Below are 6,000 nucleotides of genomic sequence, written 5' to 3' on the forward strand. Positions count from 1 at the left end.
TTTGGTGGAAGGAAATGTCATATTTTTGGAAACAGCTGACAAATAAATGGAAAATTGGGAAATATGGAAATGGATTGGAAATATTTGACATTTAAGCTGGAAAAATGAAAGGATCGCTTTCTTCCATGTTCGCTTTTGAAATTAACTTAAAGCGAAGACGGTCGAAATTGAATTTTCGCTTTCAATGCGATCAGCCGCTCTTTCTGCAATCGGCCCTCAAGGTAACAAATCACAAAGATTTGCGGAGATATTACATGAAAAGTCATCATCCGGCCTTATCACAGGCCCTGTCGCAATATAGGGTAAGTTCTTTAATCTAAAAATGCAGCAGTAATGCACGATTTTCGTTCATAAATGTAAATACACTGCATTTCTGCTACCGGGAACCCTGTTCAAAAAAACAGTCTGACAGAAGAAATGCGATCAAACCTGCAATCATTTTATTTATGTTGCGGCTCTGCAGGAAAATGTCAGAACAAGATGAGTAAGTAAAATATTTGAATATTTATTAAATGTTTGGGAATAAATAAATGATTCGTTATTAAAAAGTTTAAATATATTATTATTTATTAACATAAAATTACAAAACATATGCTAATAGAAAAGAGCTCTAGCTATAAAAGCTTTACACTCTAATATAAATTATTAGTTAATTATATTATTAAATTATTGATATGAAGGTATTAGTCAATTTTCAATATATTTTCGACATTAATTGTATTAAGAAATTAATAAATATTTTGGTCGGTTTTTAGGATGGCATTAATTTTTTTTAGAAATTCCACATGTTGATAAGCCAAGTATATGTGGCATGTTCAAGTTGTTGTTGCATGATGGGCAGAGAGGTGAACTTTCTTTCCATAATAGGTGTTGGTGAGTTAAGATACTGTGTCCTAAGCTAAGGCGAATGAAGTTTGATATTGTTGTTCTGGAGAGTGATGATGGGTAGATTGGAGCGGATCGGTCAGTGTTTATCTTTGCATAATGATTTTCGTAGCTATTCCAGTTGAGAATTTTGTTCTTTTAAAGTAATTGATCGATATATATCTTTGAATGTCGTTCTTTGAAAATGTATCGAAAGTAAAAACAGGTGCTTCATTGCAGAGTTATGCAGCTTTGTCGGCATATTCGTTGCCTGGTATACCGATATGACTGGGTACCCACATTCATTTTAATTTTGTTGTGTGTTTTATGAGCAAATCTCTTATATTGTTTATTATTTTGTTGTTGTTCGGATTAAGGATTGATTTGAGCACCGATAGACTGTCGGAGCAAATTACTGCTTTAGAAGTGGATTGTAGGACAATTTTAGCAGCTTCAAAAATGGCTAGTGCTTCAGAAGTGAAGATTGATGAGAATTCCCATAAAATTCCAGCTCTTAACAGAGTTCCGTCTTCTTGAGTTACTGCATCCGTGAAGACCGAAATCCAGCCTTCTTGTTTTAAATTTACCATGATTTCGGCGAAAGTGCAATGATAGATTCTGTTATTTGTGTTGTCTTTATTGTATACTGATACGAGTAGAGTTAGTTCAAACGATTTGGTATTAATGTTCCAAAGTGGAAAGGTTGAAGTGGTGTTTCCTTTGACACGCTTAACCCTTTGACGTAAATGGGACACCGTCCGACTGTTCCGTTCAGTTATATTTCTGATTATTACTAAACGCAAAATAATTTCGAATCAAACTCAACGCACGCTTATTATTTTGCATTCTATTTAATGTTTTTCCTAAAGTTGGTTGATAGGCAGGAGAAAAAAAAAACGAAAAAACAGTATAATTACATTTGGAGTTTCTACCGCGCTTCTTTGGTTATTTTCTAAAGCGATTTTTTTTACTTTTTTGTTTAAATTAGTGACTATTTAGTGAAGAATTTATAAGAATGGTAAGTAATTATAATGATTTTGTTGTTATTTGTTGCAATGAGTGACTTTTATAACTAAATTGTGAAATTAAAAGTAAAGGGACACGGTTGTCCTAATATGCGAAAAATGCGTAATTGAAATTCATAATTTTTAGGCAAGCAAAGGAAACAGGATTTTCCATTTGACTGATTCCAAAGTCGAGGAATTGCTAATGGCTGAGACCAGTGACACTGAAGATGCACTCACTCTGGATGACGAAGATTAGTCATTTTTATTAGCGGACAAGCAAGCTGGAGTGTCCGAAGCTATAATTGAGCCACCTGCTCCACCAGAGCCTACTCAAAATCCAGGCCCATCTGCAGACCCTTCATCAACTAGCCCGACCAATTCATGACCTCGTGATCCAGTTCCCGAGTTCAAGTGGAAAAGGACTGTTTATCGCTGGAATAATTTTGTTGACACCGAATATGAATTTGGTAAGATAAACATTTGTCAAGAGTTACAATCTCTGAAACCTATATGTATATGAGACAGTAACGAAACTAAAATTATTAATTGAGAAATTAATAATGCCAGAGTCCTTACGTTATGCTCATCAAAATGGATCGGTGTTCACTACCGATCTCCAAGAAATAACAGATTTCATTGGAATGAAATACGTCATGGGTTACCATGTATTGCCCACATTGAGAAGCTACTGGTCCACTGAACCTGACATGGGTTTTCCTTACATAGCTAAGGTAATGCCACTATCACGATTTGAAGAGATTCGAACAAATCTGCACTTCTGTGACAATGAATCTCAACGGTCACCGACATCACCAACGTTTGATAGGGCGTACAAAACAAGATTAGTAATGAACTATTTCAATTCATGTTTCCAGTCATCAATGAACAACACAATGACACAAGCGATTGATGAACATATGGTAAAGTTCAAAGGCCACAATATCATGAAACAGTACATGCAAAATAAACCAATAAAAAGAGGATTCAAAATGTGATGTCGTGCGGATTCAAGTACTGGACACCTATTCCAATTCGATTTGTACACCGGAAAAAAAGAAGTCTGGGCCAGAAGTAGGACTGGGAGAATCCGTTGTATTTGAACTTACTCAAGATTTGGTGGGTCTTGGATGTGAGATTTATTTCGATAATTTTTTCAACTCACCTATGCTGCAGGTAGTAAATACCGGCTATAGTAGTAAATACCTCAAAATATGATAAATAACACATATTGGGACACATTTGTCCCAACTTATTTCCTAAAACCTGTTTGTTAGAAAAAAAAATTAATATGTGCATATTTAAATAACCTTGTAATACACTAATAAATGCAATTATAACCATGAAATCTTAAGTGTAGTTATTTTGTGCGTCAAAGGGTTAAATGGTAACCCCATTTGTTGTGCAGTTGACAAAGCTTTAGCAATTGTAGATGGAAGACGCATATTTTTTTTCAAGTTGGAGGTTAAGTCGATATCTTTATCAATGACGGAGTCCTTGGAGAATAGAAGCTTAGACAGTATTTTTAACAGGCTTTCTGATTAACGCTGTTCCAAAGTAGGAAGTCCAGCCTCTGCCATGATGTTGTCTATTCTTGTAGTCCGATAGGCTTTAATACTCCTTCTTGCGGATTGATGATATGTTGATTTGAGAACATTTAGATTTTAGGTTGGAAATTTTCCATAAATATAAAAACCATAATCGATTTTACTTAAAACTAAAGCTTTAGTAATTCTACATAGTGTATTAATGTGAACATTTAATTTATTGTTGGTTAAATAACTTATAATATTGCTTCTTGCAGCTAGGCTCTTTTTAAGATTCATACAGTGTGGTTTCCAATTATACTTATTATTAAATCTTAATCCTAAAATATCTAAGTTTTCTACGCTTTCGATATTTACATTATTTATTGCTAATTTAAGTTTAGGACAAGATAATTTGCGACATAAAGGGTGATTTTTTTGAGGTTAGGATTTTCATGCATTAGTATTTGACAGATCACGCGGGATTTCAGACATGGTGTCAAAGAGAAAGATGCTCAGTATGCTTTGACATTTCACTTACTAACGAGCAACGCTTGCAAATCATTGAATTTTATTACCAAAATCAGTGTTCGGTTCGAAATGTGTTTCGCGCTTTACGTCCGATTTATGGTCTACATAATCGACTAAGTGAGCAAACAATTAATGCGATTGTGACCAAGTTTCGCACTCAGTTTACTGTATTGGACATTAAACCAACCACACAGAAGAGAATATTGCGTCTGTTTCTGAGAGTGTTGCTGAAGACCGTGAAATGTCGATTCGTCGCCGTTCGCAGCAATTGGGTTTGTGTTATTCGACCACATGGAAGATTTTATGCAAAGATCTTGGTGCAAAACCGTATAAAATACAGCTCGTGCAAGAACTGAAGCCGAACGATCTGCCACAACGTCGAATTTTCAGTGAATGGGCCCTAGAAAAGTTGGCAGAAAATCCGCTTTTTTATCGACAAATTTAGTTCAGCGATGAGGCTCATTTCTGGTTGAATGGCTACGTAAATAAGCAAAATTGCCGCATTTGGAGTGAAGAGCAACCAGAAGCCGTTCAAGAACTGCCCATGCATCCCGAAAAATGCACTGTTTGGTGTTGTTTTGTACGCTGGTGGAATCATTGGACCGTATTTGTTCAAAGATGCTGTTGGACGCAACGTTACGGTGAATGGTGATCGCTATCGTTCAATGCTAACAAACTTTTTGTTTCCCAAAAATGGAAGAACTGAACTTGGTTGACATGTGGTTTCAACAAGATGGCGCTATATGCCACACAGCTCGCGATTCTATGGCCATTTTGAGGGAAAACTTCGGAGAACAATTCATCTCAAGGAATGGAGCGGTAAGTTGGCCACCAAGATCATGCGATTTGACGCCTTTAGACTATTTTTTGTGGGGCTACGTCAAGTCTAAAGTCTACACAAATAAGCCAGCAACTATTCCAGCTTTGGAAGACAACATTTCCGAAGAAATTCGGGCTATTCCGGCCGAAATGCTCGAAAAAGTTACCCAAAATTGGACTTTCCGAATGGACCACCTAAGACGCAGCCGCGGTCAACATTTAAATGCAATTATCTTCAAAAAGTAAATGTCATGGACCAATCTAACGTTTCAAATAAAGAATCGATGAGATTTTGCAAATTTTATGCGTTTTTTTTTTTTAAAAAAGTTCTCAAGCTCTTAAAAAATCACCGTTTATATGTAGAGTTTTACATTTGTTTAATGAGAGCTTTGCTCCTGAGTTATAACACCATTTTACAATATCGATTACAATTTTTGAAAATGTGTTTTTTGCTTTCTCTAAATCGTTCAGTTTGCACATGATGAAAATATCATCAGCGTAAACACAATGATCGAGAAGTTTATATATGTATTTCAATCATGACACTGATATCATTGAAAGCCATTAAGAAAAGCACAACAGATAATGGTGATCCTTGTGGGATACCATTATTCAGTTGTTTGGCTGTGGAAAAATTTGATTTGAATGATTTGATAATAAAAAAAGATTTAATGAATGAATATATTTTTGGACCAATTCCCCAATTTTTTAATATTAAGTGGATACTTATGCGGTCAAAAGCCTTGTCGAAATCTAATGAAAGTAGCGAAATGTGGCTTCGGGATGGTAACGCTTTTGATATGTAATGATCGATTTGTAGCAATAATTTTGTCTAAGACCTTAGACATGCAAGGAATTAATGAAATGGGACGATACCCTTCTATAGAGTCTATTGGTTTGTTGCGTTTTGGTAGTGGAATGACATTGGCTACTTTCCAAGTCTGTGGGATGATACCGGTATTAAGTATTTCATTATATAGCATAAGAAGTCTTGATTTAACAAATGGTGGTAAATTTTTTATCATTGGATATGAGATACGGTCTCTACTTGGGGTTTTTCCTTTTAAAGCACTGAGACAACTTTTCAATTCAATAAAAGTAATAGCGCTTTCTATTTGTTTCGCTGCAATGTTTCCAGTGGTTTGTGGAGAATAGCAGGAAATGCTATTTGTTTTGAGATTATTGAAAGATGTTGAAAAATTGTTGTCGTTTGAGAGGTCAGACCAAGAACATGCAAAGAAGTTGCCGATATCTAA

The sequence above is a fragment of the Eupeodes corollae genome, chromosome 1 (genome assembly GCF_945859685.1).
Source record: "Eupeodes corollae chromosome 1, idEupCoro1.1, whole genome shotgun sequence".
In the NCBI taxonomy this organism is placed as follows: Eukaryota; Metazoa; Arthropoda; class Insecta; order Diptera; family Syrphidae; genus Eupeodes; species Eupeodes corollae.